Raw genomic sequence first — 13,175 nt, 5'->3', positions numbered from 1 at the left:
TTTTTTTTTTTTTAGGGCCGCACCCACAGCAGGTGGAACTTCCCAGCTAGGGGTCGAATCGGAGCTGTAGCCGTCAGCCTACACCACAGCCACAGCCCCGCGGGACCCGAGCCCCGCCTGGGACCTCCACCACAGCTCCCGGCAACACCGGATCCTGAACCCACGGAGCGAGGCCGGGACTGAACCCGCATCCTCATGGATCCTAGTGGGGTTCGTTAACCACTGAGCCACAAAAGGCGCTCCCTCAGCGCATTTTGCCATCTCTCCGTTTGTGTTTGTTGTTGTCGTGCTGTTTCTTCTTTCTCAGCCCCACTCGTGACTACCTCTGCCGTCCAGCCCCCAGGACACATCACCACCTCACCCCTGGGCCTTCCTCCCTCCCTCCGCAGTCACTGGCTCCCCCAACCCCAGTTCTCTTCCTTCCGCTGGTCCACGCAAGCCGGGGGACTTCACCTGCCTCTGTGGAGGAGGGGGAGACGGGGTTTAGCTGAACAAAATGTAGCCAGCCAGGGGTAGACGGCTCCACCTTCAAGTTTCTTTGCCTCTAACACGTTTGTTTAGTGTTACCTAAAAGTAAGATGTCGAGCTGGAATATTCCGTGGTGGACTAAAGCGTAAATTCCGGAAGGAACCAAAGGATGCTGTGTGGCCAGCCTCCCAGATGGCTCCCAGTGATCCCTGCGTCTGGTCTTCCGTCCCCTGGGTCCCCTCCTGTCCCGTAGAGGGCTGACCTGAGTACAGGGTAGGGCAGGAATGATGGGGACTGGGTCGGAGGAGATGTTGCAGCTCAGCTTCCCTCCCTCCGGACCCCTCGCCCCGGGGAAGCCGGCTGCCCTGCCGTCGGGATGTAGAAGCCGCCGTGTGCAGAGGTCACCGTGGCGAAGAACTGAAGCCACCTGCCAGCGGCCACGACAGGGACCCATCTTGGACAGAAGCCCCAGCCAGCAGCTTGACTGCAGCCTCCAGAGAGGGCCTGAGTCAGAACCACCCAGCCGAGGTGCTCCTGGATGTCCTTCCCACCGAAACCGTGTCACAAAACACCTGTTCATTGTTTGTGCTGTTACCTTTGGGGGTAAGTTATTGTCCAGCAACAAATAACACCTGCAGAGTCTCCATAAATAACTATTCAAAAGCAGGGAGCCATGGGAGTTCCCGTTGTGGCCCAGTCGAAACAAATCTGACTGGTATCCTGAGGATGCGGGTTCGATCCCTGGTCTCTCTCAGTGGGTCGGGGATCCGGCGTTGCCATGAGCTGTGGTGTAGGTCGAAGACTCCGCTTGGGTCTGGCGTTGCTGTGGCTGTGGCGTCAGCCGGCAGCTGCAGCTCCAATTCGACCCCTAGCCTGGGAACCTCCATATGCTGCAGGTGCGGCCCTAAAAGGCAAAAAAAAAAAAAAGTTGGGAGCCATCGAGGCCACTGGGGATTTGGGTGGAGGAAGAGGTGTTTTCTCCGTGCAGGAATAAGGAGAGGCTTCGTGGAGGAGCTGGAAACGAGCTAAAGGCTAAAAGCTATGAATGGACGTGTCGCTTGGGAGGCGGGAGGGGCGAAAGGAGACGGAGCAGCGGGGAGGAGCAGGTATGCCAGTGACAGACGTCGTCCCGTGTGTCCTCAGCTTCCAGCCTTTTTTGTACAATTAGCAGAGTTCTTCCGATGATACTACATTGAAACAGCTTACAAGTATAATAACAGCGGCTTATTTTTATGGGTTCCTGGCGGCGTATCAGGTGTCATTTTACAACTTCTGTATTAACTCGGCTCTCACTGGAGTGGATGTCGTTATGTCCCCCTTTCTTTCTTTTTTCTTTTTTTGTCTTTTTGCTATTTTGGGGGGCCACTCCCGTGGCATATGGAGATTCCCAGGCTAGGGGTCTAATCAGAGCTGTAGCCGCCGACCTACAGCAGAGCCACAGCAACGCGGGATCCGAGCCGCGTCTGCAACCTACACCACAGCTCACGGCAACGCCGGATCGTTAACCCGCTGAGCAAGGGCAGGGACCCAACCCGCAACCTCATGGTTCCTAGTCGGATTCGTTAACCGCTGCGCCACGACGGGAACTCCATGTCCCGCTTTCTAACCAGCCGACCACCAGCTCTCACAGCGACACGGTCCGCAGGGGTCACAGCTGTAGCCCTCTCCCCGCCCCCAACCACCTCGAGTGCCCTGCAGACTTGGTTTTGTTTTGTATCGCCCGGCTTTTTGGATCAGCTGTACGTGTGATCAGGCAGCATCTGGGCCCTGGTGCCCATGATGTGGTAGAGGAGAGCTGGGCCAAGGCAGAGCCCGGTGGCCCATCTCTGTAGACCTGGCTCTGGACTGCCCATCGGTCGCCCCTCGTAAAATCCTCCCTGACTCCTGCCCCGGTTCCCAAGTCAGATGTACCTTTGCTCCTGAATGCTTTCAAAGCACAGTCCCTCATCCCTGTCTCCTCTGCTAAGATGCTCCATTGCTGGAGTTCCCATCGTAGCACAGCGGTTAACGAACCCGACTAGCATCCATGAGAACGTGGGTTCGATCCCTGGCCTCGCTTAGTGGGTTAAAGGGTCCAGAGTTGCTGTGAGCTGTGGTGTAGGTCGCAGACGCAGCCAGGATCTGGCGTTGCTGTGGCTGTGGTGTAGGCTGGTGGCTACAGCACCGATTCAACCCCTAGCCCGGCAACCTCCATATGTCACGGGCACAGCCCACCCCCCCCCAAAAAAAAAAGGTTCATTATTTCTGCATGGGTGGGTTCCTCTCTTCTGCTCCCTGTTCCTCTGGACCCCCAAGTACTTAGGGGTGCAACCTCGCTTTATGCTCCTGCGCAGTTGTGTTCTTGGGGGACGGTGGGGACGCCCCGGCAACGCTGGGCCCTCCTCCCCATTGGCTCGCTGCTGTGTCGCCCAGCAACTGCTGTTCCTTATCAGCTCCCAGACAAGCTCCAGCCAAATCCTGAAACGGCCCCACCTGTTTTTCAGTTTGTGGTTTAGGTTTTTTTATTTTATTTTAGGAAGTGAAATGAACAACCCTCGTTCTGGAAGGGGAAGATAAGCCTCGAATCCGCCAGAGCAGTGTCTGCTGGAAAGAAATCTCTTTTAACTTGTGGGCAGTTTTCCAGCACGGCTCGGGTGGTGCAGAAGCTGGCAGCATGCTTGCCGAGAGAATTGGACGGCGGGCTGTGGGCACGGGCCAGTTAGGCGCAGTGGCTAGGGTGGCATTCCTCTGGGACATGGCCTGGAGATCTGGTGAGCAAGGGGCAGGACCCCATCCCCAGGCCAACCACCTGCCCCACCCCACCTGCTCCTGGCACTTGTGGCATCGTCAGGCACCACAGGCCTCTGCCATCTGAGGGCTAATTTTCCCAGACCTGTTGCTTTTTAGAATATGGCCTGATCCTCCCTGAAACTGGGAAGTCACTTTTTGCTTTATTGCCATCTGGAAACTGCTGTCTGGATCCGAAGGTGGTCTCCTGGCCACCTTGAATCTCTAGGGGAACTTATTCCCACCCCCACCCCCATATGAGGATGTGTTTGTGGGTAAATAATAGAAGACCAAGCTCAAAACGACTTACAGTAAAGGGAATTCATTATAATAAAGAAATGATACTGTGGACTTCAGGTCAGGATTGATCCAGCAGCTCAGTGATGTCTCTGAGGACTCATTTAGCATAGCTACTGGCCAACTGGACTGTGAGACTTCCTGTTTATCCCTACCTCTGCACCAATCACTATGGGCGGGGGGGGGGGAGATGAGAACACCTTGATTTGATTAGACCAGTCAGGCCTACCTAAACCCTGGGGTTCCCACTGTGTGGAGTGGGACAGACTGCATTTGAGGAGCATGGAGAGGCCCCCAAGTCCTTTATGATACATGTGTGTAATGACTCTTGTGGCTCTGACTTGAGCTGATCTGAGCTATTGCTGTCTGTGTGTTCTTGGAGGGGACGGCCCTGTTTTGAGTCCCAGCACCCAGGGGGGCCCCCTTCCCCAAATCACGGCTCCCCTCTGTGTGCTCTCCTCTGCCATACCTGTCTCCTTTCAAGTCTGCCAGTCCTCTCTACCTGGCTCACCACAGGCCCTTTGCACAGGCTGCCCCCTCTGCTTGGAATGACAGGGACAGATTGGGACAAGGAGGCAGAGTCTGATTAACAGGTTAATGGAGTACAGAGCAGAGGTCAGAGGCCAGTGGGGAAAGAGCAAGTGAGAAGTGGGGCCTGGGAGGCTCGGTTGGGCTGCTGACCAGCCTTTGGAGCCTCTCTGGGCCTGAGGTGTAGCCGCTGTCCACATGGCCGTGGCTGTGGCCAGACTCAACCAAGTTCCCCTGCCGTTCTGGCTGCCTCCCTGGGCAGGAGGGTGGGGGGCCTGGAGGCCTCGGTGCTACCATTTGCGTGATGACTGGGGCTGCTCTGCACTGTGGGGGGCGAGAGGGGAGGGTGCGTTCTGTCCTCCCTGCCCCGGCGAGGCCGGCCTCCCCTTTGGGGCCTGCTGAAATTCGGGGCTTTCAGGGACTTCTGGGCACCAGTGCAGGGGCCACCACCAGACGCAGGGAGGGAGGCGGGGCTCCCCCGCAGCAAGTGGTACCCGGCCTTGGTGACGTCAGAGGAAGAGCTGGTCCCCTCTCCACCACCAGGGTCTGTCCTGGCCTCGCCAAGCTGTCAGTCAGATGGCCCAGCCGGATGAGTGCAAATGGGGGGCCGGCCCCCAGATCCCACGGAACCTCAGGGCAGGAGCAGGGCTCAGCCCCTTCCTCTTGGCCCCTCTGGTCTATGGCCCCATCCAGAGGGGCCAATGGGAAGGTGGCCCAGCGTCCATAACCAGACCCAGCCGCCCTGAGGAGCCGCCTCGGGGTCTCCTTCTTCTCCTTCTTTCCGTGTATTGAGGGCAGGGGCTGGTGGGCCCTGGGCACTACGGGGTGGGCCGGTGGGGTCAGGAGACCCCTGGGGGGGGTGGGCCGCGGAAGGTGGCAGGGGGCCTGGAGGAGGCAGAGCTTCAGGAGGGCAGGACTGAGGGGCCTCAGGCCAGCAGGCATCTCCCAGTGCCTCCCTGGGCTCCGCTCAGACACAGCGGGGACCGCACAGTCATGGCAGAGTTGCAGGCACCCTGGCAAGGGGTGGAACAGTCTCCACACAGTGCAGGGCTCAGGGAGGTCAAAGGTGGTAGAATGTTCTGGAAGGCTTTGCTGATGGGACAGAGGGAGCAGGGAAAGCGTTCTGGAGAGGGGGCGCTCAGAGACCCCCAGGTGGGAACACCAGGTGTGTATGGCCCAGCCTGAGGGGGGCCCTGGGCTGTAACAGAGCACGTGTGGCTGCAGAGCCACAGGAGGCCTGGGGCCAGCGCTTGGCAGTGACAGTGTCCAAGTGAGGGGTGACAGCCGTCCAGGTGAGGGTGCTGGCACCCAGGTGAGGGCATAGAAGAAGAGATGGGGTGGACTATAGAGCTACCGAGGGGGAGAGACCCAAAGCCCCCCCCCCGACCTTCTGGGGTCCAGGTGGGCTGGGAAGGTCACTGTGCCTGAGAGGGAACCTGAGGCTGGGGGGAGGTGACTCAGCTGGGACTCCCAGTTAGGGGCTTGCGTACAGACCCCCTGAGCTCTGCAGAGCATCAGGCAGAGGGGGTAGGAGTGGGGGGTGGGTGAGGGAGGGGCCAGTGTTTAAGGGGAGTAATGGGAGCTGGCCCGGGAAAAGGCATTCGCTGCTCGGGGGGGCCCCATCTTGTGCCTCCGCACCCCCACCATCTGGCCTGGACACCCCCCCTTCCCATCAGCCCCTTGCTGCCCCCGCCCCAGGCACAGTAGGGGTTGCTATGGTGATGGGATAAGCGGCCAGCAGGTGTCAGCAGAGCCTGTAGAATAGGGAGGAGCTGTGTGGCTGGGTAGGGGGCACGGGGTCCCCATGGGCCCCTCTCTCTCCAGGGGCCCCCTCCCACTGTGCCAGGAGGGACCCCTCCAGCACCTGTCAGGCCCAGCAGGGCCCAGTGCCACCTCTGCAGGAGGTGAGCGCTTCACCCCTGCGCTCTGAGCCCTGTTGCCCCACCTGGAAAACGGGTGCCGAGGAGGGCAGTCCAGGGTCAGCCTGGCCCAGGGCCCAGGGAGAGGCTGCCCTCGCTGCCCCTTGGGGCCTGGAGGCACTTCTGGGTCAGAAGCCACTCTGTCCCAAGCAGTGAGGCAAACACGCTGCACACGTGTGCAGGCACAATCTGCAGTTCACGGTCAAGGTCCCCCGTTTTACCGCAGGGTCGCCGAGGCCCAGGGGGTGGCTGGGCTTTGCTGCCACACCCCGCCCCCCTGCTGCACCCCTTTCTGAGCCTCCCCGGGTCTCTGGCCCAAGGACTTGGTGGGAGGGGCCTCAGAAACCCCTTGATGCCAACCCCCAGCCGGGCCACAAGGCCAAGGCCAGCTGACCAGTAGAAGGGACATGGAGCGCAGGCCTCCAGTGATCCAGCGAGAGCCACTGCGTGCTTCCCGCTGGAACTGGGTGAATCCGGGGGCCGGTCCCCCTCCTGCTTCTCTCCCCTCCCCCAGCCCTCCCAGGAATGCTGCCGAGGCGGAAATGCTGAGGCCGCTCTTTGCCTTGACAAAGTCTCTGCCGCTGCCTCCCTTCGCTTATTTCATCCCGGAGCAATTAGAGAGAGGCGGCCGCGAGGGGCTGGGGGAGCGCTGGGGGGAGGGGCTCCCCCCCCGCCCCCCGCCGTCCTTGTCCTGGGGGTGGTGGGCCGGCCTGCTGACCTCGGTGCCCCTGGGGGCCCATCGGGGACTGTCTGTGGCCAGGAGGCCGGGCCCGTGGTGGCGTGGCCCACCCCCTAGGTCCCCAGCCAGAGTCCCCTGGCCACACCGGAGGGCTGACTGTCTTGGGGTCACAGGCCTCCCGCTGTCACCTGTCTGGAGCCCCTCCAGAGGGGCCCCTCTGCTCTGCACCCTGACACCACATCCAGAGAGCCACGGGCCTGTCACTCAGCCGGTGTCGGCCTCTTGCGGGCACAGACTGTGACTCAAGGACTGTAGATTTCTGATTGTAAAGGCCACCACTTTCACTGCAGAAATGTTGGAAAACACAGGAAAGTATAAATAGGCTCAGCTTCGCCGCCTCCCGCCCCCACCCCGCGTCTGCTCCCGTGGGTGCTTGCGGGTGAGGTGGGGGCGCCCAGGGCCTCTGCCGGGTCTCCTGCCCCCTCCCCTTGCAGGGGGGCTGAAGCCCCAGCCTTTCCTTTCCGGGCCCCCAGCAGCATTTGGACGAGGCCTCACCGAGAGGCTCCAGACCACGGGGGCCACGTGGCCCGGAAGGGCCGCGGGAGAAGAGCCTCAGACGCCTGGTATTCGTTTCCTGCCACGGAGGGGTTCCCAGGTGGCTTTCGTGGGCCCTGCAGCTCCACCCAGCCTGGGAAGGGCTTGCAGGCCAGGCCCTGGGCAGAAAGGACAGGTGCCCCCACCACTCTACTCGCTCCCCGCCCACTCCCTCTACCCAACCCCCATCTACCCATCCCTCTACCCATCCCCCATTCCCCCACCCACCCCCTCTACCCATCCCCCACCCTATCCACCCCCCACCTCCCACCCATCCCCCATCCACTCACCCACCCACCCCTCTCCATCCCCACCTGTACGCATCCCCCATTCATCCATCCTCCTACCTGTCCCTCTGTCCATCCACGCTTCCATCTTCCTTCATTCCACCTGTCCACCCATCCCCGACTGACATGTCCTGTCTTGGGTCAGAGCCCAAGATGAGTTTGGTGGCAGGGCGGAGGTGGGGGCTCTCAGGGGCAGTGAGGGGAGGCAGCACCCGCAGGGCACCTGGGCCCAGCGGCTGTCTTCGGCGGGGCGCTCTGGAGCCGGCATGGCCTCGTCGTCGCCACCTTGAGGCTGGGGGCAGCCTTTTGAAGCCCCGAATTAGTCCCTGGTTGGCTGTAGGTATTTCTTATGGACCACAAACTGGGTGACTTAAAGTGACAGAACTGTGTCTCACGGTCGTTGGCAGGCCAGGCTCCCCCTGTAACTCGTAGGGCAGGATCCTTCTGCCTCTCCCGGCTTCCGGTGGTGGCCGGCCCTCCAGGGGCTCCTGGCTTGGGGCCGCATCATGCCCACCCATGGATCTCCGCCTCCATCGCCGCGTGGCCGTGTTACAAGGCGCCAGTCATGGTGGGTGAGGCCCGCCTAAGACTCGCTTCCTCTGACCTGCAGTCCTGCAAAGCCCCTGGTTCCAGATAAGGCCCCTCCAGAGGTGCTGGGGGTGAGGGCTTCAGCATATCTGTTTTGGGGGAAAGACACACGTAGACCCGTAACACTGGCTCCCGGCGGCTCAGCTGGGGGTGGCGGTAGCTGGTAACCTCCCAGGAAAGCCAGGTCCTCGGCAGAGGGCAGTTTTTGGAGAAGGGGGCAGCCACTACCAGCCAAGATCCATAGCGGCGGGAGAGGAGTAGCTGGGGTGTCCGAGGGGCCCCCACTGCCGTAGACCTGCCAGCAAGTACATGATGGAGGCGGCTACAGAGCCGATGAACCGGGCCTGGAGGGAGAGGCCTGGGCGGGGTTGGGGTGGGGTAGTCGTGCGGGATCGGTGGTCCGAGAGGGTCCTCCCCAGGGTGGGACACGGACAGCCCCCGTCTGTCCCTTCCCGAGCTGCTTCCTTATCAGCAAAGTGGAGGGTCCATAGCGTGGCCGTGAGCCCCAGGGATGTCCAGAGGGACGGGGGGACGGGCCCGCTCGCCCGCAGGCAGCGCAGGGCTGTGCTCTTGAAAGGCGTTTTATTTGGGGAAACTGCCCCGGAAGTGGGGCCCCTGGGACCTCTTCCCAGAGCCCCTTCTGGGAGCCCTGCCTGCTCCCTCCCAGCAGCTAGGGCCCAGTGGCAAGGCCGGGGGACCTGCCACCCACCCCTCTGCCCCGTGCCCCGTCTCCCATCTCAGAGTCCCCTGTCAGAGCCCATTGCCCCACGTTCATTAGAGGAAAATCCAAAAGGACAGATAATGCCAGCAAAAGCGGGGAGCACCCTCAGCGGACCACAAGACACCCCCCCCACCCCCCGCAGCCCCAGTCGGCCCGTTCTCTCCCAGCCTCTTTCCTTGGGTGAGAAAGAGGAAATTCAATTCCAGAAACTGTTTATGGGAAACAGATTCTGTGCCTGGTGCTGGCTGAGAAGTGAGAGCTCAGCCTCAGGATCCCTCCGGCTGGGGCGGGGGTGGCGCTGAGACCCCTGCCCATGACGGGGCCAGCCTGGCGGGGAGGGGAAGGGGGGGACCTGGGGTTTCCTGGGGCTGCCAGAACAAACGACCACAAACCAGGGGTCTTAAAACCACAGATACGGGAATTCCCAGCATGGCTCAGTGGGTTAAGAACCAGGCCATGAGGACGTGGGTTTGTTCCCTGGCCTTGCTCAGTGGGTTAAGGATCCAGTATGGCTGTGGCTATGGTGTAGGCTGGCAGCTGCAATTCCTATTTGACCCCTATCCTGGGAACTTCCATATGCCTTGGGTGTGGCCCTAAAAAGATCCCCCCCCCCCCGCCCCAAGAGTTCCCACTGTAGCTCAGTGGTTAATGAATCTGCCTAGCAATGATGAGGTTTCAGGTTCAATCCCTGGCCTCGCTCAGTGGGTTAAGGATCTGGCATTGCCACGAGCTGTGGTATAGGTCGCAGACGCGGCTTGGATCCTGAGTTGCTGTGGCTGTGGTGTAGGCCGGCGGCTACAGCTCCGATTAGACCCCTAGCCTGGGAACCTCCGTATGCCACGGGTATGGCCCCAGGAAAGACAAAAAAAAAAAAAGACACCCCCCCCCAAAAAAACCACACAGAAATGTATTCTCTCACGCTGTGGAGGCTAGCGGTTCGAGATTCAGATGTAGTCAGGTGGCTCCTTCTAGGAGAATCCCTCCGGGGCCTCTAACCGCCTTTGGTGGCTGGCCATCGGCCATCCTCGGTGACCACTGGTCTGTGGATGGATCACTCCAGCCTCTGCCTCTGTCTTCACTCCGTGTGTGTGTGTGTTTTCCGTCTCGTAGAAGGGCGCTTGTCATTGAATATAAGGCCAACCCTAATCCAGCGCGACCTCATCTCTGGATCTTTATCTTAATTTTATTTGCAAAGACCCTATTTCCAAATAAGCTCACATTCTGAGCTTCCAGGTGGGCATCTCTTTGGGGGGGGACACCACTCTGCCCGCTGTACCACTTGGCTCGCCCAGGATGAGAGGTTGCCTGGACGCAGGCTGTTCAGGGAGAAAAGTGGGCAGCCTGGGCCCGATGGACGGGGCAATTCCACTCAGACGGGCCGTGACTGGGGGCCTGGCTCTGGGTTTGATGACATCAGTGCTGGGCAACACTTCAGGGTAAAGGGCTGGGCTCTGGGCGGGAGGAGGGGCCCCTGCCCACCTAGCAGCCCCGGCAGGAGGGTGACCCGCTGAGGTCAAAAGCGCCCCACACCCCACCCGTAGAACAGGCAGCAGGTGGGGCTGTCGGGGCTCAGAGATGGGAGATGGGAGCCCCAGGCACAGGCAGGCGGAGTCCGCTGTCCCTGTGGGCACCTTGGGAGATGCCCTGGACTCTGGGGAGCCTCCCTCTCTGGGCTAAAAATGGTCCCAATTAAAACGGGAAGCTGGCATCACCTCAGGCTGGGAGCTGGCCTCATCCTTGGCAACTTGAATGCTTTTAAAGCCCCAGAAGGGATTAGATCTCCAAGGACGACTTGGTGCCAAGAGAAAAAGAGCCCTTTCTGGGCATCCGGACTCCTCCATTGCCCTGTGGGGTGGGGCCAGGCCAGGGCTGCAGGCCCGTCTGTGCGGCCAGGGCCCCCCTGGGGACAGAGGTCGGGTGGGCAGCAGCACAGTCTGCTTTATATCCAGCCCCCAGAGGCTGTGCCAGTGTGGACATTGGCAGGTTGAGTGTGTTCAGAGAGACTTTGAACCCCTAGTCTGGGAACCTCCATGTGCTGCGCACGCAGCCCTAAAAATAAAAAATAAATGGAGTTCCTGTCGTGGCTTAGTGGTTAACGAAGGAACTCTGACTAGGAACCATGAGGTTGCGGGTTCGATCCCTGGCCTTGCTCCGTGGGTTAAGGATCCAGCGTTGCCATGACCTGGGGTGTAGGTCACAGATGCAGCTCGGATCCTGCATTGCTGTGGCTCTGGCGTAGGCCAGTGGCTACAGCTCCGATTGGACCCCTAGCCTGGGAACCTCCATACGCCGCGGGAGTAGCCCCAGAAATGGCAAAAAGACAAAAAAAAAAAAAAAAAAAAAGCGCACCGTGCAGGGGCATTACGCAGATTCACGTTGTTGTGCAACCATCACCACCCTCCATCTCCAGAACTTTCCATCTTCCCAACTCTGTCCCCATTACACCCACAGCCCGGGGTGACTCCATCCTACTTTCTGTCTCTGAGGTGGGCCTTGGATTCCTGTGACACCTGCTTTCTTCTCGGAGGCCTGCCTGTGGGTTACTGCAGCTGCTTTGCCCGTGGGCAGAGCCCGAGCGGGGTCCCTGCAAAGTCCAGAGTTCCCATCTCCCTGGCTGCCTGAGCCGGTGACCCGCTGGAACAGGGGTGCACCCTCCCCAGGGTGCAGACAAGGCAGGCAGCTTGTCTTTCCTTCTGTCCAGTGACGGGCCAGTGAGCCTGCGTGTACGCAGGTCAGGGACTAGGGCTGCTGGCCCGCTGGTGACCTCGAGCAGGCCTGGCTCGGCAAAGGCTTGACGTCGCAGGGCCCTGACCAGCCCCTCCCTGGCACCAAGCCGAGCCTGCTCCCTTTCTGGGCAGTGGGTGGCCTCCGAGGCCCCTGCGTGGGTACAGGGAGTCAGGCCTCTGCAGATACCCCTGCCCAGTGTGACCGTCAGTGCCCAGGGCTTGCCTGCCCAGCAGGGCCCCGTGGCTGAGACTGCACCCCCCACTGTGCCGAGGGTGGGACTGACTGCAAAATTTCCTCCACGTCCCCTTTGGGGACACGGAGGCCTGGAGATGTGGGGTGACTCGAAGGTGACAGTGAACCAGGATCTGGGCAGCCCTGGCCTGGGCACTACACGCTCCACAAGGCGGCCAGAACTTGAGGCCCCAGGGTGGAGTGGGGGTGGAATTTCAGGCACGAGGCAGCAGCTGGAAGGCATTTTTGGTGGGGGGGAGGGAGAGAGGGAAGAAGCAGGGGAGGCACCGTGGTGCCCCCCAGGCAGCGCCCCCACCTCAGCACTGTCATCAGCGCCTCTGGGAAGCCCCCCGCCCCTTCCTTTAGAGCAGCCCCGGCTCCCCTCCCCTGCCCGCTCCCTGGTGGGAGGGCCTGTCCCCCGGGCGGACCAAGGCCTGTGAATTCCCTGGTTTCAGATCTGGGAGGCCGTGTTTTCAGCCGCAGGATTCTGGCCCTTTAATGAGCGTGTTCAGATCCTGGTCCGATGAACCTCCTCCTCTGGGGAGAGGGGGTGGGGGGAGGCCCAGCAGACCTGGGTCTGGCCCAACAAGCTGCTCCCCTCCGCCCAGAACCGACCCTCTCTGGGCCTGGGTGGGGTCTGGGGGGGGGGTGATGGGTGTTTGAGGAGTGCCAAGGGGACACGGCCTGCCTGCAGGAGGGGCTCCACGTCTGTCCCTCTCCTCCCTGCTCCCCTGCTCCCGCCACCCTCTTAGAGCCCCCCCCCTCCATCAGCGCCCAATCAGCTTTCAGACGGGCGTTTGTGCAGAGGGAGCAAAGTCGTTAAAAGCATGCATTTAATTCAGGGTCATTAGCCGCAGCCTCGGCTGACACCGGGGTGACCTGCGGGGCCCTAAGAGGGAAGGGTGGCCGGGCTGTGCGGTCCAGCCACGTCGCCCCTCTCCCCCGAAGCCGCACCACGCATCAGTAGCATTTCCTGCGCGCCTGTTATGGGATGTCACCTCCCAGAGGTGGCATCTGCAGCCCCGTTTTGCAGACGAGGAAACCAGGTCTCGGGGGAGCCAAGGCAGGGCTGGGCTCCAGCACGGGCCCCGGGGCTCCCTCCCCCGCAGGCCTGGCTGGCCTTCGCAGGGGCAGATCGCAGACTGTGGCCGCAGCAGCAACTCTTCAGGCGGGTGGTGGGTGGACGTGACCCATGGCCAGCTGGAGAGGATCATGAAATCCACCTGTGTAGCCATGTGACCCGCCCCGCTGGCCAATGGGACCCGAGGAGGGGCGACGGGGGTGGGTTCCGCCCTGGTGAAGAGAGGGAGAAGCAGCCAGAGCCGTTTGGCTCCTTCCTTCCTGTCTCTGGACCTTTTTGTCTTAGCTTG

Source organism: Sus scrofa, chromosome 3 (assembly GCF_054392235.1).
Source record: "Sus scrofa isolate SSC_HxYL_T2T_F1_AM1 chromosome 3, Sscrofa_HxYL_maternal_Yorkshire_Landrace_v2.0, whole genome shotgun sequence".
Classification (NCBI taxonomy): Eukaryota; Metazoa; Chordata; class Mammalia; order Artiodactyla; family Suidae; genus Sus; species Sus scrofa.
The sequence above is the reverse complement of the archived record's forward strand: the minus strand, read 5'-3'. Positions refer to the sequence as shown.